Source organism: Pinus tabuliformis, chromosome 8 (genome assembly GCF_031772625.1).
Source record: "Pinus tabuliformis cultivar Carrire ecotype Pingquan chromosome 8, CPIR1, whole genome shotgun sequence".
Taxonomy (NCBI): domain Eukaryota; kingdom Viridiplantae; phylum Streptophyta; class Pinopsida; order Pinales; family Pinaceae; genus Pinus; species Pinus tabuliformis.
This window is the reverse complement of record NC_142294.1, coordinates 202,146,022-202,170,308: the sequence shown is the minus strand read 5'-3', so window position 1 is coordinate 202,170,308 and position 24,287 is coordinate 202,146,022.

The window sequence follows — 24,287 nt, the reverse complement described above, 5'->3', positions numbered from 1 at the left end:
AGATTGACAGTCAGGATCCCAATTGAATTCACAGTCTTTTGTAAGTAATTTGAAGAGCGGAGATGCTATCTTGGTGAAGTTTTCAATAAATCTTCTATAATATCCAGTAAACCCAAGAAAACTTCTAACATCTTTTTGACAATTTGGAATAGGTAACTTGGAGATGACTTCAACTTTTGATCTATCAACTTTAATTCCATCTCCTGAAATATGATGTCCTAAAACAATCCCTTCAGTAAACATCATAAAACATTTTTCATGACTTAATGAAAGATTTGTTTCTTTACATCTTATAAGGACTTTTTCCAAATTTTCTAATGCCTCTTCAAATGAATTACCATAAACTGTAAAATCATCCATATAGACCTCTACACAATCATGAATTAGATCAGAAAAGATTCCTAGTACTGCCCTTTGAAATGTTGCAGGTGCATTACATAATCCAAAAGGAAGTACTCGGTAAGCAAAAGTTCCCCATGGACAGGTAAATGTGGTCTTGTCCTGATCTTCAGGTGCTACCTGAATTTGATTGTAACCACTAAAACCATCCAAAAATGAGAAATACTTTTTGCCTGCTAAAGTATCTAATACTTGATCAATAAAGGGTAAAGGAAAGTGATCCTTCAAAGTTGCTTTGTTCAATTCCCTGTAATCAATGCAAACCCTCCATTTACCATTCTTTTTAGGTACTATAACCAAAGGGGAAAGCCACCGGCTATCTGAAATGGGGTAAATGAAGTTTACATTAAGTAACTTTTGGAGCTCTTCTTTCACTATCTCCCTAAGGTTTGGATTCATCCTTCTTTGAGGTTGTCTGATTGGTCTACTGTTTTCCTCAATGTAGATGTGATGAATGCAAGTCTTAGGATCAATACCTTTCATATCGGTATACTCCCATGCAAATCCAGTAGAATGTTTTTGTAAGATTTTGGTTAGCTCCCCTTGTTGTGATTTTTCCAAGTTTCTTTTGATATTCAATGTTTTTCCTGGAAAAACCTCAATGGCAGAACTACCAAACTCTTCCATAGAGAAAAGAGACATTTGTCTAGATGATAGACACTCAATATCAGAATCCAAATGAAATTGTGTGTGGTCATATTCTGAAGATGGTTCAAAGTTTTCTAATTTGTTCAAGATTTGACTATCTTCACTAATCTCAGAAATGGTAAAGACAGGTTGTATAGTATCTTCATCATCAACCCACTCATTATCCCCTATTTCTGTAATTTCTTTTGCTGGAGGATACAGATTGAACTTCTTTGTCGAATTACCATCATAAATATACATATCCCCAGACCTAAAACTTATGAAAGCATAAGCTGTGGCTAGCCAAGGTCTTCCTAAAATAAGAGGATGTCCTCGTAGATTACTCTTGGGAGTTAAAATTATAAAATCCATTGGATATTCCCAAGAGTCTAGGGAGACTGGAATGTCTTCTAATACACCATCTGGTTTAATAATTGATCGATCTGCTAATTGCAATAAAGTAGGTGTAAAAAGAATATTAGGAAGTTTTAGCTGTTCCATAGTCTGTCTACTCATGATGTTAATAGCAGCCCCTAAATCAATCAAAGTATTTGGTATTTCTACCCCATTGATATGTGTTTTGACAATTGGACTACCGGGATCTACATATTTCTGCATAGTAATTTTTCCCATCATGATATCTGCAATTTTTCCTACCAGGTGGATCCTTCTGGTATCTCTTGGTTTCCTTCCTGGTCTTTTAAGGCTCAACTCCTTTATTGTTTTTGCTAGAATAGGAATTTCCTTAATGGTTTGTAACAAGGGAATCTTGATACAGACATTCTTCAATTCATCTAGAAAATTATAGTCAGGCAACCAAATTTGTTTTTCCACTCCTTTGTCAATTTGTTATCTTTCAGGAAAAGGAGGTGTGGATAAAGATGCAGGTTGCTCAACTATGGGAGTTGTGGGGGTTAATTATTTTTCTTTTTCTTTTTGAGTGTTTGGGTTTTGAAGAGATGCTTCAGAACCCTTATTGGCTTCAAGAGATTCTTCCTCAAAAATGCTTTGCTTTTGAGAATTTATAGAAGGCTTATCTAAGACTCTACCTGATCTGAGTTGTACTTCATTAAGAGGAACAATCATATAGGTAGGAAATGGTTGACCTTCCAACATGTAAGCATTTTGAGGATTTTTATTATTGGGGTTTGGCAATGGCTGAGAAGGAAGTTGATTTGACTTCTGTTGGAATGGAAGCAAGAGTTGAGAATTTGGATTCTGTTGAGAAGGTTGTTGTTGTTGTGGAAATGGCAATGATAGTTGTGGATTTTGGTTTGGAAGTTGTGGAGCTTGTTGATTTTGAAAAGATGGAGGATACTGGTAAAATTGAGCAAATCTCCCATAAGGATTTTGCATACTTTGTACCCATGATTGAAAAGGATTTTGAGGTTGGGACCAAGGTTGTTGCCAAGGATTCCAATTTGGTGGGGGTTGAAAATTCATAGAGTTTTTAAACCCTTGATTTTGTTGCTCCTGCCAAGGTCTCCTTGCAACAAAACAGAGAGATTCGAGTGTATTTGGATCTTCTTGAAAGACAGCTTTGAGCCCAGGGATTGAAGGACAATCCTTGGTCTCATGATTCTCTGAACAAATTACACATGTCTCTACAACTTTTGCATCCAAGGGACATTCCCTTAGAGCATGTTTCTTCCTACACTTTGGGCAAAAGATGGCCAAAGCCTCAGCTTCTGCTTTCTACTTATTGTGAATCTTAGGAGTGTCTAGTTGCTTGCTAAGACTCCCTAAGATGTCAGTTTTAAATTCATCAAGCATATTGCCAATCTCAGCCCTACTTACTGATCCAGTTGCAGATTTGTTTGCTCTGATGAGGGAAGGATCTCTAGGCGCTTTTTGAGTTTTAGATTTCCCCCTTGAGAGATGGACACATAGTTCTGCTATATCATTGAGTGAAAGTTGAGATATATCTCCTTTCCCCATCATGTTCAAAATATCTATCCATTCATCTCTAATGGCTTTCAATAGAAGGGCTTTTAAGGTCTCCTCATCTAAGTTGTTCATTTTTGCTCTTTTCAAGTTGTATTGAAATCTTTCAAGCAAATCCTCCAAATTTTCATCTTCTTTTTGCATCATTTTGAATACCTCATCCTTGTGATTGGTGGGCATACAATAGTCCAGGTACCTATCCAAAAATGTTTGTTTCATATCATTCCAAGACCTAATGGATTGAGTGAGTAATCCCATGAACCACTTCAAGGTTGTTCCTTTCAATGTTGAAGGGAACAGTTTGATTTTTTGAGAGTCTTCTAGATAATCATAAATTCGACAAACGACTTCAAACTCAAATAGAAATGTTTCAGGGTCCTCATTCCTCAACCCATGGAAGTTTGGGAGGACAGATGGTGAGATGTTTTTCATGGTGGCTCGGGAGTCCTCATCGACTATAGGAAATCCAAATGAGTTATCTCCATCCCTATTTCCCCCAATGTTACCTCGACCTCCTCCATTGTTTCCTCCCCCTCCTCCTCCTCTACCTCTACCTCTACCAAATCCAGGTGCTCCTTCCTCTGTCATGGTAGTCTCCCCGGAGACTTCAGATTTTTCCGGTTCCTCTACTAAGGGTGAACGAGAAGGAATTTCTCCCTCTTCTTCAGATGATTCTACTTCTTCAATTACAATTTGTCCTCCTATGGAAGGAAGAAAAGGGTCCCTTTCTGATTCAGATTCGATAGATGGTGTGGGAGAGTCAACTATTGCCTCTTGAATTCCAGGAATCCTAGGGCTAGGAGTGTAAGTTGGAGATGATGGAGGTGTCTCTTGTCTATTCCTTGAAGTAGATGAACTTTTAAAAATCGAACTCTTGGCTCTAGCTAAAAACCTTCCCCTAGAATCTCTTGCTCTATGCATGTCATTTTTTATTTTCCTTCAATTCGGGGTAATAATTCTCTTTCTGATCTTCCAGATCAATCTAGGTGCAAGAAGAGAACATACTCAAGAAACTATTAAACCAATAACTTTCTCTTTTCTGATTCTCCAGATCACATTAAGTGCAAGAGGAGAGCATACTTTGAGAGGTTATCAATTTTCCTTCCTTGAAATTTTCTTGTTGTTTTTTTTTAAGAATTGGCTACCTAATTTCACTCCCCCGGCAACGGCGCCAAAATGTTTGGTCAATTTAGTGATGTCTAAATTGCAACTTTTAAATGTCAACCCGGGGCTCGTAAGCTGATGAAGTGAGGTGTACTATATGTACTTAGGTAACTGTTTTCTTAATCTTTTGTCGTTTTTATCTTTTTAGTTTGTTTTTTATTGTATCTTTCCTAATGTGATGTGATGGAGATGTAATAAAGCGAGTGAATGTGGGTGACTGTGATGATTTCTAAGTGATTTCTTGAAACTTAAAGAGTATTCTAAAAGAAAACTTGAACAATAACTGAAATAAAATCAAAGCTTAAAATCAAATAAAGGACTAATGGCATCGGCCCAGTATCTCTGCTACTGATGAAAATGAAAATGAAATCTATATTAACTTCAATTAAAAGCAAGAACAACTACTTTACACTACTTTACACTATTTTAACTCTTCATTTAAATCTAATCAATTTGAAATTTAAGTGAGACAAATCACACTATTTTAAACTTTTCTTAATCATGTGAGAACAATTATGAACAGGTCAGTAATGTGAGTCTTAAAGCAAAATAAACCAAGCTCCACTAAGTGATATTTTGGCTCCAATAAAGTTAGTTGATTATAGAAAAAGAACCATCAATAAATGAACAACTTGATAACTACTGAGCAGAAAGTAAAATGAAAGTTAAAGAAATGATACTAATGAAAATCAAACTGCAGAAAAATAAAGGTTAGCAGCCTAGACAAGATGATCACACATGCCACTAGTTGTACAAAGAAAAGAAAGAAAACTGTTGCCTAAGAAACCTGCATAACACACTGATCAGTCATGAACAAAAGTGTAGAAATGTAAATCAGCAGAATTCAAAGTTTATGTACAGCTATTATACATGTTGAAAACGCAGCAATTTAAAAGACATCTGTACAGCGATTATACATGAAATCAGAAAAAGAAATGCAAGAAATTAAAGATTACTATACAGGACTTCAGCAAACAGGGGCCCTCTGCCTACTTCAGCCAATCCAAAGAGCAGTTACACGCTTAGAAACAGAACAATCTTCTCATGTATTAAACATCAAAATGTCAAGTACAGTGGGGAGTTTCAAACAAAATGATTACAACAGTGACTAACTATCCAGCGTTCAAAGACGCTTTATTTATAATAGAGGAAAGCAAACTAACTTAACGAAAACTAATCTATTCAAGCAGCTGTGTAAAAACACGTAATCTTGCTGCGTCCTCGGATTTAGGCAACGGTCGTTGTGGGAATTCAATCTGCTATTGGATTCATGTTTCCCACTGTCTTCGTGGCTGAGGAAGATGCCACCTGTTCTTCACGTGCTCCAAAACAGAACACACAGATCCGTGCCACCGCCAATGACTTTTGTTGACCGTATTTGCCTCCTCGTTGACCACAGGTTTTTATGACCGTTTGGGTGAGCTGGAAGGACACACACCATGTCCTTGGTTCCACAAACTTGCCCATGTGGCTCTTCTTCCGGAGGACACCTGGAACATATCATTTAATAAAACAGCTGCGGAATCTGGGGTTGGCTGCGGAAACCGGGATCAGCTGCGGAAACCCTGTGTGAGCTGCGGAAACGCAGCACTTTGAACCAAAATTCTAAACCAACAACAATCATTAGCAAACCATCTAAAAAGTCCTAAAATACAATGATTTGAGCAATTTGATGGAGGGAATGAGTGGAAAAAGAAGGAAATGAATAGGAAAAGGGAGCTGAGAGGATGTGTAAAGAAGTGCATGTTTGAGGCTCAACACGCACTCAAATTTTTTGAACAAATATTTGATTTTCATGACTACATCCTAAATATGCCAACTGTGAACTGATTTGTTTGGTATGTCACCTAGCATCAATTTGCATATGGTTTGGATGACTAACTTAGAATTTCCATGCACTTGAAGCAATTGAAACCCTTCTCTGATGGTGATTTCTAAACCCTTCTCTAGTGCCAAGGACTCTGCAATATTATGTGTTGCTATCCCACATGAAAAAGCATAAACATGAATTGGTTCAGAGTGCTTATCCCTGAAAATACCTCCATAACCAACCATTCTTGGGTTCCCCTTTGACGATCCATCAAAACTCAACTGAGTGAAATCTCTTTGGGGTAGGTTAAAAGAACCCTCATTGTTCTTCTTGCATCCAATACTCTTATCCAGGTTAGAAACCCACATTTTTGGGGGAATATCTAGCCTTTTTAATATGTATGCTGTAGACACATCCATTTGGTCATGTTCCCAATCAGGGAAGGATATCAACAATCGTTTCCCTAATATTATTGAGAATGGTTTCTTGAAGAAAAGACAACGGTATTTTCTTTCCTTGAAAGATTCTCATATTTATCTCCTTCCACAACTGTCACCAAGTAAAACCAAGAGCTAAAACTAGGCTCATACAACCACAAGAATTTTGTACTTATAATTATACCATAAATCCATCCACGACTTAATATTTAAGACATTTGGAAAGGTACATCTAATTTTTTTTTGGAAAAAATCCCACAAACTCCTGGCAAAAGGACAAGTCATTAAAATATGCTCTGCATTTTCTTCTACTTGGCTACATAAGTTGTAATATGATGGCACCTCAAAGTCTTTCCTTCTAAGTTGGTCCCAAGTTAAAGAACGTTCTTAAGAAATCATCAAAAGGAATTTTGAAATCTTGGGTCATCCCATTTATTTCCACAATTTCATCAAGGAGGTATTTTTCTCACTAGTCTGAAATCTGGCTAGCAGAGAGTAAGCTTCTTTTAGAGTAAATGTCCATATTGATTGCTTTCCCCAACGTAGGATGTCCTGCTTATTGGAGACTCGAATATCTCTTTTGTTAATTAAAATATGAAATTCCTCCCATCTGTGGATGGTATTTTCATTTTCCCAACCCTCCTTATCCTTCCATTGCCTCAAGAATTGGTTTCTTTGTCTAATCTTCCAAAATTCAACCACTTTGAAAGCCCCTAAGCTTTCCAACAATATAAATTTAATCACATTTTGAGCTTTAGATAGAAATTTATGGCCCTTAGAATATTTCCCATTTTGTGCCACGTCAATGTCCATATAGTTGATGAGTGGCCTACATGTAGCACTCTTTCCCATGTTTCTTCATTACTCTATGGCTCATATGTAGCAATATTGCACATGTGTCACCATTGTTGCGCATTGACTTGCCAAGTCATAGCCACATTTGGGTTTTCAACTATCCTCCATTTTGACCATTTTAATTTATTTTTTTATTCCATATTTGGGCACTGGTTCTTAGTCAATCAATCAAACATTCAAATCTAGATCCAAACGGTTCCAAAAATTCCTATTAAACAAAAAAGCTATATAAATTTTGTATTTCAAATTCGGAACATATGTTATCCATGTAATCTCTGTTAATAATTCCATTTGACCTTTCACAACATTTTCAACCTTATTTATGACCATGTTATTAATAAGACATGGACACGGTCAATATCCAAAACATCTAGCATTTGGAGAAAAAATAAAAGGGTGTTTTTCCAAATTTTCAGTTTTTTAGACTCCGAGTCTCCACATCACATGCAATAACAAATGCCATATTAACTTCTTCTTCAAAAAATTGTTTTCATTGATGTCAAAGGGATTATATCGTTGATATTATATATAAGTATCCAATTATATAAAAAAGGGGTTCTCGTCAAAAAGTAGAAGTCAAAAAATGAAATGTTGGTTTCAAACACATGGTCTTTAGAAAAATGAAATGAAAACGGGGAATTAATTATTTCAGTAATAAATTCACGTGACATTTGAATTAACATTTTGTTATGAAACCAGCTCAAGAAAAGATAGAAAAGATAGATCAACGCCTTAGAATTTAGCCTCTTCGAGGGGGCAACCTCCTTTACATTACATAAATGAACAATTATTCGATGATACAAATGAAAATACCTCCTTTCTATATATAGGAGTCTAAGGGGTCATAACATAATCAGAGCCGAAATAACAATAATAATGTAAGGTCACAATAATAACAATAGTGGGCTTCTATGTGTCACAATAGTAACAATATGGGCACTACATGGGTACATCAATATAATAAGTGGGTTGTACTAATAACAATAAGGGGTTACACTAGTAGTATAGGGGCCTAACATGCCCCTCTCCTTCAAAAAGCGTTGTCCTCAACGCTTGAGTAGTTCTTGATGCTTATGTATAAAATTCTTGTCCTCTCATGTGGAATCTTCAGCGGGTAAGTTCTTCCACTTGATGAGATACTCTGAAATTGATCGATTTCGTAGCTGTCGGGTTCTTGTTACTGTGACTGCTCCAGGTTCCAATATGATTTTTCCTTCCTCTTCAATTTCTAGCAATATTGTTTGAATTGGGATCTTTTGCAACTTTTGAATAAGTGGCCATACTTCTTCGTCCTTCTTTCATTCATCCCTTGCTTTGTTTATCCAATCTGGTTGGATAATAGAAATAGCATAAAACAATGCTTCCACATCCTCATCCTTGAAGAGTCTTCCCATTCGGTAAGGTCGCCATTTTTTAAGTGCATGTAGTATTGCCAACATTTCCTTCTCTTAAATAGCTTGATTGAGATGTAGCAGTAAAAATACCCAATCACCTACATCAAAACATTTTTCACTACGATGTTGATCTACCTGTTGTTTCGTTTGATTTTTCACCGAAGTGGTGTTATCCTTTAAAAGTTGGAGAACTTGTTGTTGATGCTTGATGTGATCTTTCTCTGCTTGAAACTTTTTCTTCTTGATATGTCCTTCTATCTCTAGAGTTTGAGGAGTGGTAATTTCTTCCAATCCTTTACAAGATATGGTCGGATTCATTTCTTGATGCTCGATGTGATCTTTCACTTCTTGATATGTCCTTCTATCTTGATAGTTTGAGGAGTGGTAATTTTGACCAATGAATCACAAGATATGGTTGGATTCATTTCTTCTTTCTTGATGTGATCTTTCACTTCTTGCACCTTTTTCTTCTTGATATGTTCTTCTATCTTGAGAGTTTGAGGAGTGGTAATTCTTACCAATCTTTTACAAGATATGGTCTGATTCATTTCTTCTTTCTCTGGGGTGGGGTCCTGGCATATATCCTCTTCTTTTGATGTTTCTTGATATTTTTCTTCCTCCTCTTCATATTCTATGTAAAACAATTTCTTCTCAGCACACTTCTGACCTTTAGTGCATTTGCTATCACAATTGTAACAACGCCCTTTTTCTCTATTTTCTTCCAATTGTTGTGGTGTAACCCTTGTAGGTTGTGGAAGGCTGGGAGAAACAACACTTCCATCTTTATAGTTGTGAGGGGTATGCTTCCTAGTTTCCATAATTTTGCTTTCCACTATGTCACAAAGCCCTTTTACTCTTTCCAATTCTCGTGGTGTTGCTCTAAAGAAGGTGTTGCTCTTTGTATCCTCATAATGTGCTATCATTTCCTCCGTGAACAGAGTTATAAAGTGATAAACTAGTGACATTTTTTTCAAAAAAAGGAAAAAATGAGAATTTATAAAATAAATTGAAAAATACAACTATGGAATGTAAACTAATACATTGCAAAGAAATTCCATTTTTCATAACCAACATGGAAGCATGGTTGTCATAAAATCTAAAATTGATTTCAAGGGTTGGGTATTAGATTAAAAATTTTAAAAATAAAATGGATACCATTATGGAAGAAGGTTGGTGATAAAATCCAACAATTTGGAATCAAGGATAATGGGACATTTGTAGAGAAACAAATTTCTCTAGTGCTTGGAAGTGCTCAAAACATTATGGATTCTAAAAATGAGAAATCCATTTGGTATTTTTTTAATCTAACTCTACCATAGTTTTCCTTGTATCCAAATGTATTGATGTCTTTGAGGTCCAAGGTACACAAATAACAATTAAAAAAAAAAATCCATCATGGTATGTCATGTAGGGTTACGTATTTATGTGTTTGTATTTTAGTATGCATAACATATTAATTGTTTAAATAGACTTTTTGACAAAATTCAAGTTTCGTTATTCAAGCCAGGGAAAATTTTAGGGGCTAATTTTCACCCATGGGGTAATTTTCTCTACTTTTTCAAAAAAAAAAAAAACGATTCGCTAATTTCCATTTTTTTGTAAAAATGATTCGCCCAAATTTTATAGAATGAAATTAGTTTACCCTAAAAATCGCCAAAAAGTTATATATAGACTATATAAAAATATTATAAATTTGAATCTTTTTACAAAAATATCTCCAAAGATTTTATAGATTTCATATTATGGACTAGTGGGATTTGCCAAGGTTTCTAAACTTTAAGATAAATTTCCATCCTTAAAATTTTCCATGTATTCAACGCTTAAATAATTCAACATGTATCACAAAGAATCAATGATATCAGTTCACAATATTTTTTAACTGTTATGTTTTACAAAATTGGAGCATGAATTGGTAATTTTTGTTCAACCCTACCATTGTGTGCCTAGTAGCATGACATATTGGTTCATTCATAGTTTTAGTAAGCATTGTTGAGTATTTTTTTTAAATAGATAATTTTACAAGATTTGGTTTTTTTAATTTAACCTTCAAGTGGTGCACCCTATTTAGGATGCAATGCATAGTTTTTTTTTTTTCCTTTTTGTATTTTATAAAATTCAAGCATGGGAGACCATCCTTTCAACTGTTATTTGTAGTGTGTTTAAAGATATAATCACACCAATGTATGTGTTATCAAATATAAATATGCACCTAATGTTTCTAGGTGTACCAAATAGAAAACCTTCACTAAATCTCCCCTGCTTGTCTCCACAAACATCCACTAAAATTAGAACATGGAGAAGTCCTTCTACAAAACCATGTTTTCCTTGTAGTTTTTGTGTCACATTAGTGTTATCTATTACCAAGGTGCATATACACCAACCATTAGGAAGGTGCCTCATGGCATGTGCCACATCAACACCAACCATTAGGAAGGTACCAAATGTTACATGCCACACCACCAGTTAACCATTGTAGGAATCAATATATTGATTTCATACCAATGTTGTGATAAGGATGTCTATACATTAACTTGCCACTTCCAATGCCTTAATATTGTTTCCTTTTGTTTTAGATTGAATTTATAAACATTGGTCTAATATCAAAATTTACACCTAAATCCAATCGTGTAATATTTTTATATGAGAAGACAAATAAAAACCTAAGAGTAAGTCAAATGGTCAAATCCTAAAAATCAATCTCAAGGTAATAAAGGTTAGATGGTGAGGTATTTGGGATGGTCAAAGTGTTCATCTAATAAGACATCAAGTGTTTGGGGCCAAAGCATATCAACTAATTGATGGTGAATTGATTGTGGTGGTCAACCTAAAGGAAGTCAACAATGACTAAAGATGAGGTGGCACAGGTTGATGCTTAGAAAAGGAATTGGAAGTGAATTTGGTCTCAGAGGAATACAGGTAATGAAATTTTGTTGGAGGCACAAGATACATGGTCTTGCAAATTGGGTGTGAAACTTTTGGGAGGAGTTAGGAAGAAAACTCTCAAAAGTTCCAAGGACATGAGTGAATTCTTTGAGCATAGTTGTTTTCTTCATTTAAAATATCTACATAGTTCAAAAGTAATATGGAGGAAATATTTATGAAGATTAGAAGCAATAAATAACCCAAGGGGTTATCTCAATTGGTAGTCACCAATATTTGTGGGTATTTGGCTAGTTCCATGCCAACAAGTGCCTAATTCAAATAAACCTATGTGAGTCACACTAGTGTATGTCAAAGATTTACAAGGGATGCCAAGGACAGGTGTGGGTTCAAAGTATCCCTTGAGATTCCCCATGGGGTTTTCCTTCGAAATTAATTCAAAAAATGATATTTTGCATAGAAAAATGCATAACACAATCATGGAATTTTAGAGAACAATGATCTTTTTAGTTTTTTTTAGTAACTTTTTTGTGCCTATGAATAGATTTTGAAAGCATAGGATAATCAAACATTTGGGAACAAATATACCACAAATAAATACCAAATTACAAAGTTGAGAAATAGAAATAGACTAAAGTGGTTGAAATTTCAACCAATGACTCTTCAACAAATACATATGATGCATAAAACATACATAAAACATGAACACAAATCTAAAAAAAAATAATTGTAACAAATATATGACTAGCCATGCATGGTTTTTATAAAAGGAAAAAATGTTTATTTCTTCGATACATACATGTCAATTTGTAAACCTATTTGATGTTATAAAATTGAGGTTTATAAACACTAGAGAGAAATAAAAAATTTAAAACACAATTATCATTTTCTAAAAATGTGATAAAGTAATTGAAAACTTAAAACTTAGAAATTGTCTAAACTATTTTTGCAAGCTAAAATATTTCATAATTTTTAGATCCTAGTTTTGCCAAAATTACACATAATTCATGAAACGTATAAAATGTATACTAAAACAAACATAATATGTTACAATAACACTAAATTACAAGCTTGCACATAAACTAATATCTTAAGCTCCTTGGAAAAACAATCGAACAATACTTTATGAATGGCTTAAATTAGTTTTTATGCATAAACCTTTTATAAATCCACATCCTGAATTCAACAAAATACAATATGATCCATAGTACTTATGACAAAGTCATTGCACAATCATTGCTACAAAGAAACATATGTTTGATTGTGTCTTTTGACTTGCTTGCAAGTAGGTCTCAAAGGTCTCAAATCTCTCTCAAGGATATTAAAAATATTCATCAATATATGTCAGAAGGAAATCGCCTTGTAACAAAGATTATATTATCAATTCAAGTTAAGTGACGAAAACATTAAAAAAACATGCATTAAGGAACCAATTGAATAAATAACTCTAGTGTAATAAAAATACAATGGGGCAAGATCTATGAATAGCTCAAACTCTTCACCAATAGAAAAATATATTATAATGTGCACTAAATAGTTTGTCAAAATTGTAATGTAATCCAAAAAAAATTGCAAATTTACTATTAAAAATAAGCAAATGACATCGAAATCAATTTTCAACAAGATTGTCAACGAATCTCAATTGGGGACCCAAACCTTGACAAGTAATGTTAAACAAAACTAACAACCATGAAAAGTTTCAAATTCCTCACAACAAAGATACATTGTAACAATATTACTCAATCTTTTAATGGACAATATCAAAATTACATATTAGATTAGGAAATCCCAACCAAGGTTGAAAAAAATGAGACAATTTAATTAATAATGAAACTATGATTTTCTCATTAAAATTAATGGCACTTATCTACATGATATTGTTTGTTATATTTTAATTTGTATAATAATTTTCTAATTGTATTAGATAAATGTGAAAATAAAAATATAAATTTACACGATTATTATTTACAAAATTATATCAATTTCATAATTATATTAAATAAATATAAAAAATAACAATAAATTTAAAAATAGGAAACCGTTAAAATTTGAAATTCAAAATTTTTAATATAAAAAAACAACAATAATATACTAGCATCTTATATTTATAAGCATAAAATAAAAAATTTAGTTAAAAATAATAATTTACCACCATTTAATTAAAAAAAAAAACCTATCACCATGCCCAATACTAAAACAAAACAAAACTACATTACATTAAAACGATAAAGAAACACAATGCGATTCTCGCACTCCAAGATGTTAAGCATCTTCCACACCCTTACCTTAATAGTGATCGATTAACATATTGTTAGTGAGAATCTTATCACTTTAATATATATAAAAAAGGGAACCATGCATCTTTACCGAAAATAAAACTTATATTATATTAATGATTTTATAAGTTAATTAAAATAAAGCTATTATATATATATATATATATATATATATATATAATTATAATATATTATATTATATTATATTATATGGGAATTAATAATATCTTCGGACTTATATAATATTAAGTTACATATATATTAAAAATTTATAGTTTTCAAAGACCACTTACTATAACAGGGCATGGTGTGTCTGGTACTAAAACCTATATTAATGATTTTAGGTTAATTAAAATAAAGTTATTATGAGAATTAGCAACTTCCTCACATATATATAATAGTAATCATAGAAATTTATAGTTTTTAAATACTACTTATTATAATAATTTTTTGCGTTTCTTGTGAGATTTGAAACCCGGTGAAAGGAATAATATTCTAATGAAATAACCCTTCTATCTAGAGGTGAAATTTGACAAGCAAATTACCTATAATGGAATGATTTGCCTGTCAAATATAGTTTAAAGATTTGTGAAACAGATCTTTTCTTGAAACTGCTAAACTAAATTAAAGAGGTGTGAAAACAGTCAAATTTAATAAGTAAATCTGTTTTGAAATTCCAACCCTAACTCATCTTCTCACAAAAAAAACAAAATTATTAACTTTACATTGAAAATAACTCTATTAAAAAATAAAAATCCTTATCAACTCCCACCATACTAAAAATTAATATATTTTATTATTTTATATAAAAATAAAAATTACCTAACCATCAGCGCCGTTGTGTAATTTAAAAATTGTCAAAAATACTTTAAAAGTACTTAAAAGTGAACCCTAAAATATTTTAAATATCTAATGATAACTATTTAAAGTGGGCCACCTTAGATATCAAATATTTTAGTATCTAATAAATATCTAATATCTAATAATATCTAATAACCCACCTTAGTTCGGTTCATTGCATCATCTTGAAGTGAACCATTAAAGAAATATGAAAATGATATGAAAAGTAGTCATAACAATATTGAAAGCATAATAACATACCTTTTAAAAGAAAATTATAATTGATATAAAAGGGAATGATATTTAAAAAGTTGATGTTTCAAATTGACTTCAAAGAAAGAAAAGAATTGAATTATTGAATAAAAAGTATGGTTCACTATCAATACCTACCTAATCAACATAAGTGATAAAGTAAATGAAGTTTCTTAGGGTTTAAGGGTTAAGGGTTAGTCAAATTCATTTAATTTGAATGTATGATTAGAGTTTTATATTTATTGAAGTTTGAAATTAAATAATAATATTTTTTTTTAAGTAATTTATTTTTAAATAAATTATAAAATTGTATTTTTAATTTTATATGATATTATTTGTTTATATATGTAAATAAATAATTCAATAAATTAGTTTAAATGCTTAGGTGATATAAATTATGTATTAAAGATGTGATGATTAAACTTTTTAGTCAATTATTTTTTGATAGGTTATTATTTTTCTCTAGTATTAATAATTTGGGTTAAGAGTTTTGTCCTAAATATTATTATTTGATGTTAATGAAGCCTAAGAATATTACATGTCCATAGTTACATGAAAAAAAATATATTAAAAAAATACATGCATATTGAGTTATTAGTCAGTGATAGTTTGAAAAGTTCGTTATGATAATGACAATTGCTATGATAATGAGAGGATTTTTTATCCATAATTATATGGAAAAATATATAGGGAGGCTCTAATAATAATTTGGAAAGGTTTTTATAATAATGATATGTCCAAGTTTTACTATAAAATATTCATTTTCTACTTTGAGTTTATTAAATTTAACTATATTATTGAACACAAATAAAATATATTATTTTTAATTGAAATTAATAAAATATATTATTTCTAATTGAAATTTTAGAAAATAAAGTACATTTTATAATAAAATAAAAATAAAACATAAAAAAAATAAAATTATTGTTTTTTCATATATATATATATATAATAGTAATCTATAAAAATTATATATATATATAGATATATATACATTAATATCAAAATGTGAATCTATTCTTTTTTATATATAAAATTTCAAAATATATATACATCATATTATATCAAACCATCTCTATTCTCTCTATATATATAATCTCTATATATATACCCTCTCTATCTATACCACCGATATATATAATAAAGTTTTTTTTTAATAAAACATATATATATATTTTCTTAAAAAGAAAGAGACTTATTATTGACTTAGCTTTGTGCCCTAAAAAAAATTTAGGTTTTGTTTTTTTTTTCCGGTATTGTGTTCTAAAGGAGGGGAAGTACTTGAGATTTTTTCCTTTGTAATCTAGGAAAAAAAAAGTGCTAAGAAAATAACATTCCTGCAATAAAGGATATAACCATCCATATTATATTTTGCAAGGAATTTAAAACGATAACCCATATCGTAATTCTTAAGGGAATTAATTATTCATTGATTGTCGAAAGCACATGAAATTCCATATTTATATTACGCTTGGCTCTTAGGGAACACACTATTTGGATTTGTTAATAATTATGATATTAAGATTATTTTCACTCTTAGGGAACACACTATTTGGATTTGTTAATAATTATGATATTAAGATTATTTTCACTCTAGTGCCTTGTTTTATTTCAAACTATGAGGAATTGACTTATCATTTGAGGGCATTAGTTTATTAATGACTCGCCATTATGTTATTAATTTGATGATGAAAGCGAACATTTTATGATATGGATAAGTAGATTAGATGAGGAATTGATGATTAATATTATGTGATGTCTAGATAACATGTTATGTATTAACCTAATGAGTTCGTTGATTATAATTTTATTCTTTTAATGATTTAAATGATATTCTAGATATATCATTACAATTATTATTAATAGTTTTCCTAGTGTAACAAGAAACTATAAGATTTTGGTGATGCAAAATTTCATTATTAGATGTTAGACTCTGGATTAAGTCAAGATCATGAAATTAATTCACAATATGTTTCCTTATTGATTTGAATTATGAAAAATATTGATGAATTGGCTAGGTGAATGTAAGCATAGTGAACATTCTTATCGATTAATCCAAAAAAATTAGCAAAGGTGGGTCAATTGGCAAGCATGTTATATGGAGGTTTACTAACTATTATTAGGAGAGGTGGAGTAGTGTCCCTATTCCTACCCACTAGCACTCCAACAAATGCATGGTTGAAAAATGTGGGACACTTTTTCCTTGACATTGCACATTGACATGAGGGTTGGTTGAGGATTCGATCACTCACATGGACCAATTGAGGGGTGGGAAATAAGGTGAAAAACATATTCGTCTATAACCATTAGTTCCTCAATAATGGAAACATCGAGAGTTAACAATTATCTGTATTGTTGGGTTGTATCCCCTTCAAAATAGTCAAGTACATGAAGGGTGTGTACTTGTGGCACCCTTGGTATTATGAAAGGTAAATATTGAAGAGCATGATGTGTCTTGAACCATTGGTATCATTAGGTAAATATGTACTAAAAATAAATTGTATAATAAACCGTAAAATGTCCCAAGAGAACTAGTAGTTATGTTTTTCATTTTACGAGAATTTTTTTTGTCGATTAAAAACTTTCATTAATTATTCAAAAGAGTACAAATTACATCTTGATGGCCAACTACTCTCCCCTCTTCACTCCAATTGGATCTATTATCTAGGATAATGGTGCAAAAAAATAAGAAATATTTAGAAGTGTTACATGAATCCCAAAAACAAAATGGCCAAAATATCCGAAACATAGACAAAACCAAAAGGAAGCCTACAATTTTCATATCAAGGAGGAGGATTTGGGGTGTGACGACCACCGACACTACATGAGGGCCATGCTATTCATAAAAATGATAATCAATGTGCGATAGTCTCACCTTAATCTCATCCATTCGTTCCATGTTGTGATGTTGATTACTTCTCACTGAAGCTAGATGTTCAAGAATTTCTCCCTAGTTGTACTGTACATCATTGACATGGGCTATAATTTCATTTCTATCGTTGTATCTTTATTGGCACATAACATCAAGAGTGGCATGAATGTCCCTTAATAGGTCAGTTATCATGGCTAGAGAAGGGGGTTGATCCACATGGACAGGAGAAGTGGCCCATTCATGGGCTATCTATCCCTCTACATCTGCTCCCCCCCCAACATCTACCAATTTCACCTTAGCTTCTCGTTCCCAATGTTGGCCATGAGGGTCGCCACCTTGTTGGGCATGTCCCCGCTGGTGCAACATAGATACCATTGACTGTTAGAATTCCAAGTAATACAAATATGAAACTTGAGAATGGAACCACCCTGTCCAGAGGTACCAAAACACCACCCTCCCCAACTTGACACAACTCTCCATCAACGACCTTCTCTATGAAAAATGCAACAAACTGATATGAATTTGGACAGATTAGTAATGTTGTGCTAATTCCTATCATCAGAATATAGAAATGTGCTTGAGGTTTGACTCCAAAATAACAAGTAAAAGTATGAATTTCATGTGTTTTTACTTAAGTTAGTTTCATGAAGAAAACTTAAAACATGAAACCAAAACATTGAATGGAAGCATGCTTCAAATAGTAATGCACTAGCCATTGATAAAGGAGTTCACCCCTCCTAGACTACATCTCCTTGGATCAACTCTAAAGGCATGACCCCTTCTCATTATGCTCAATATCAAGAAAAGAAGAGTACATAAGATCATGAAATGGAATGGCTAGTTTCTCCTTCAAAGAAATAACTTCCTACAAAAGTTCCCACTCCATACACATGTTAACCTACAGTTAAAAATGTAAATAATCAGCAAACACAGACATCTTACACCAAGACCCCATATTGCAACTTCCAAGAACATCAATAGTACTACAATCCACTTGAAGTACTTAAACAATTCTCTTTCTCCATACACATATATAGCAAAGAATAAATAAAGCTACAACATTGCTACAATGGCTGCTGCATAAAACACATGGAGGTTGGAATACCCCTACAAGGTCATTTCCATCTTCAAACTCCTCTATAAACTGAATCAACACTCTGGTTGACCAAAGAACCCATAGGCTTCACTTTGAGAAAACCCTATCTAGAAGTGCTCCTTTGATCCTAAAACCTATTCCAATTAGTTTAGAATGCCCAAAAATGGCTATCTAGCCTCTTTTTGCATCCAATTTGGTCGAAAATTTCCTTAGTTATGACTTCTTCCAGTCTCTCCACAATTTTCTCCTCCAAATATAGCTTACTGCCAGTTAAATTCAATATCTGCAGTTAAAACTAGAAGTTCCACCAAAATAGGCGGTTCCTTCATCTTCCCTGCCTATCTCACTGTTAGGGTTGAGTGGTCACATGCAGAGTGGTTGTTCTGGTGGTAAAGGCGTCGGTTCTGCAGCCTTCTCAGATATCGCAATCGCAATCGGCTATCGAGGGAGAGACAGATGTCAACACTCCTTTAGAAACTATGACTTCTGACCTAGAAGACTTGATGAGTTATAAATTACAAGGTCGATTATTTAGTACTCGTCCACCTCTAATATGTGATATGAAAAATCGCATCGCAACTCCGAGGATTTATCACATCACACCTAAACTTTGTTAGGGGATGATTCTCTAACACTGACTGCCTTTTGCTCCAATATGTGATATGTGGGGGCCAATGGAAACCTACCACTTGTCACTTCCCCATTCGTTGGGACCTTTGCCATGTCATCTAATCCTCCCATGTGAGCAAATCAAACCTGAACTTTAACTGGCTCTAACTTCTACCTACGAGCTCGAATTTGAGTCCTGTTCACACCATTGGATTTAGAATGAAGGAATCTTCGATCTGAAGCTAAGTTTATCAAAATTCTGACACTTTGAACTTTTGACAAATTTTGAGCTCCTGATCACTCTTCCCTACTAAGAAATTTTGGTCTCCAAAAGCATCAATAATCTACAATTGCTTTGTCCTTTGTCTACACTACAAGTGTCCTACAGGCCATCCTCCTTCTCCTTCACCTTTGTTCTTCAGAGCCATAAGCGATGAGCCGACACCTGCATCCCCGGAAAACTTGTAGTACAATATCTTTCAAATTACATGTTTCACTATGCGACCAAAGAATTCAAGTTTGATGTTCTTCTCGACCTGTCCATGTCACTATAGCCATCCACAACAACATCCTTCCCAAGAATAGTTCCAAGAAGATGAGCACCTTGGAATTGCTTATTTGCAAAATACTTATCAAGGATAAGATCCTAAAAGACTTTGCTAAATGAACCTAAACAAGCTTCACATAGTCAATACTTATATAATTTGAGTGCTACACACATTTGGAACATACTAAATGTGTCACATCTACTCATACAATAGTTTTAAAATGCTTGTTTGAGAAAGCATTTTACAAAATGGAATAAACTTGACTCCCAAATTTTCCATTCAAATTGACTATCAACAAGCCAAACTAGCATTGTAATGCTTAAAGAAAACACTATTGCATATAAGTGATTTATTTATGAACATCACTTTTACAAATTACCAAACTATGGGGATATGCAACTAGTGCAAATCAGAAATTTACAAACTTTAGTTGGACAAATAGTCTGCCCATTTCTTACCCAACCAGGTAAATGAACCCTCTATTTGAACCTTCTCTTCTTCTGAAGCTACTTCAAGGATGGTCACTCCCTCTTCTGGTGCTTGCATGATTTGTTTTCCCTTACCAGGATGAAGTTGTGGAAACAATTTCCAACACTTCTTGACCCAATGTTCATTGATATTGCAATGACTACATAAGTTCTTTTGAGATCCTCTAGGCTCACTTACCTTTAACTGTGGATGAGATTTTCTCCTTTCGGTCTCAATTCCAGTAGACATAAACATCTTCCTGATGATTGCTTTCCTTTTATAAACTTCAATTTAAGGTAGAACTTAGTGGTAAATATTGTAACAATCTTGCTCTCCTTTCTAAAACCTTCTCCTCAATGAGCTTCGAAACACATCCACTTGAAAACAATAGTCAATTCCTCCTTGCACAAAGATAATCATAGCTCTAATACCAACTTGATCTGAATTGGGACAGATTAGTAATGTTGTGATAATTCCCCTCATAAGAATATAAAAATGTGCTTGAGGTTTGACACTAAAATAGAAAGTAAAAGCATGAATTTTATGTGTTTTTACTTAATTTAGTTTCATGAAGAAAACTTAAAACATGAAACCAAAACAATGAATGGAATCATGCATCAAACAGTAATACACCATCCATTTCTAAAGGATTTCACCCCTCCTAGGCTACATCTCCTTGGATTAGCTCTAAAGGCATGACCCCTTCTCATTATGCTCAATATCAAGAAAAGAAGAGTATATAAGTTGCTGAAATGGAATGGCTACTTTCTCCTTCAAAGAAAAAACTTCCTACAAAAGTTCTCACTCCATACACATCTTAATCTACAATTAAACATGTAAATCTTCAACAAACACAGGCATCTTACACCAAGACCCCATACTCCAACTTCCAAGAACATAAACAATACTACAATCCACTTGAAGTACTTAAACAATTCTCTTTCTCCATACACATATAGAGAAAATAAGAATAAAGCTACAACATTGCTGCAATGGCTACTGTAGAAAACACATGGAGGCTAGAATACCACTACAAGGTCATATCCATCTTCAAAATCCTCCATAAACTGAATCAATACTCTAGTTAACCAAGCACCCATAAGCTTAACTTTTCAAAAAGCCTATCTAGAAGTGTTCCTTTGATCCTGAAACCTATTCCAATCAGTTCAGAATGCCAAAAAATGGCTATCAAGCCTCTTTTGGCATCCAATTTGGTCAAAAATTGCCTTAGTTATGACTTCTACCAGTCTCTCCACAATTTTCTCCTCCAAATCTGGTTACTGCCAGTTAAATTCAATATTCGTAGTTAAAATTAACAGTTCTGCCAAAATCGGCAATCCCACCATCTTCCCTGCCTATATCGCAGTTAAGGCTGACTGGTCACATGTGGAGTGGCTGTTCCAGTGGTAAAGGCGATGGTTCCGCAGCCCTATTAGATATCGCAATCGCAATCAGCTATCGGCAAAGAGACGGATGTCAACACTCCTTCAAAAACTACGATTGTCAACTTAGCAGACCTGACGAGTTATAAATTACAACTCTAAAAACATATCACGTCTGGGACATATCGCAATTAGAACTCATCGCATTTCTCTATCGACATTATCGATGGTAACATACATACATACATACATACATACATACATACATACATACATACATACATATATATATATATATCGGCGGGTACTAGGTGCGATATATGATTATCGTAAATCTCAACCTGACTGTTCCGGGGGCTGATTCTTCAGTATTCATCCACCTCCAATATGAAATATGTGAAATCACATCGCAACTCCTGGGATTTATTGCACCACACCTAAACTCTGTCGGGGCCCGATTCTTTAACGTCGACCTGCCTTTTTCTCTGATATGTGATATGTGGGGGCCAATGGAAACAACCACTTGGCGCTTCCCCATTCACTGGGACCTTTGTCATGTCATCCAATCCTGCCATGTGAACAATTCAAACCCAAACTTTAACTAGCTCTAAGTTCTACATACGAGTTTGGATTTGAGTCTCGTTCACACTGTTGCATTCAGAATGAAGATCTCTTCGATCTGAAGCTAAGCTTATCGAAATTTTGATGCTTTGAATTTTTGACAAATTTTGAGCTCCTGATCACAAACCCAAGCCCAAAAATGACAAGTGGCATAAGAGGCACTCCTCCCCACAGAAAAAAATCCCAGGAGACGTGAGAGAAACAAAAGTCCCAATGCAAAGAATAATTGAACTAGAATGTCATCTTTATGCTAGCCCAAATATCCACCCCAACAATCCCCCTTACTTCCCAAATTTTATCCAAACAAGCACTAAATGAGTTCCTCACTGGGGCTTTAGGAACACAATAATCCTAACCTGTCTTAGTTGAAACCAAATACCCTTACATCCCCTATTCACACTAGAGATCCATATAGACTCTTTCGGTCCAAACCCACCACCAGAAGGTCAAGGGGTGTAGAATCAACGTCCAAATCTATTGAACTTCCAGACGTCAAGAACATACACTAAAATCACAATTGAAGGTGGGAGTGATAGAATTACATGAGAATTGACTTTGATCCTTTCACAGATGAACCCACCAAAAATTTTCCAAGGTCACGAAGGTCATCTCTCACTGCCCAAGCCAAAATTGAATGCCTTACTACCAATCAAAATGAGTCCTCGTTCCCTGAGTGACCCAGGGTCCCAGATAATGGTTTGGTCTTCTATTAAATGAAAAATATCTTTGTAGATCCAAACTACAGACCCATCCAGACCCCAGGATGGCCCTCCAGATATTCCTCCCAAAATAACCAAGTAGATAATGCCATTCAGACACCACGATTTCATCTCTCGGTTGATGCTTCTGCTCGCAACAGCTAACTCCAGGGGAATAATAACCCAAAATATTTCCAGAGACTTCCTCTGTTGGCCCATCATACTTTCCACTTAACACCTTCATCACTTTCACGTGTGATGGCAGATATTTCTCTAAGTTAGCTCGTTTTCTAAATTTGGCACCCCCAACAGGACATTTTAGGGTAAAATTTTAGATTAATATTCTAGTCCCTTTAACTTATGAAGATAAATAAATTAATTATATTTAGATCATTTACAATCCCTTGAAAAAATTATCATACTAAACACTTCATTGAAATAAATAAATATTACTACATTTAAATTGATAATAAGTAGAAAAGATGTGCATGAAACTATTTTAAATCAATTATTATTTAGAGAAAATTCAGTTTAAGAGAGCTCTTAAATTGTAGAGAAATTATAGGAATGATAATCCTAACTAAATTTTGAAATTGGAGACAAAGAAGGTAGGTTAGATTCAAATTAATAAGAACTAATAGTTATCTTGACATGTAACTACCCATGTAGCACAAAAATAGGAAACTTGAAGAAGATCCAAGGGATAACTAAGAGAAAAATTAAGAGACAAAGAAGAGGATTAGTAAAATGTTTTATATTTAATTTTAAAATTGATAATTACTTGTGAACATGTGTATATATAGAGTATGTACGCCTTCATAGACTCTAGCAATCAAATTGTTGTGCGAAGATGGGTCCTTTGTCCCACAATGAGGAGGGATTCATACACTAATTTAGTGTCTAGCTTGGCCATGACCTTAAAAGTAAATGATGATGCTGATGATTATTATTATTATTATTATTATTTTCTAAATAATTCTAAGATCTATTACTGTGACAAAATGATACAAGGAGGCTTTGGCCTTTGCAGTTCTTAGCCAAGGTTCATGGCATATTGCAACAAAAACAGAATGAAGACTACCCAGAAGTGGGAAACTAGTCCAATCCAAAATAAA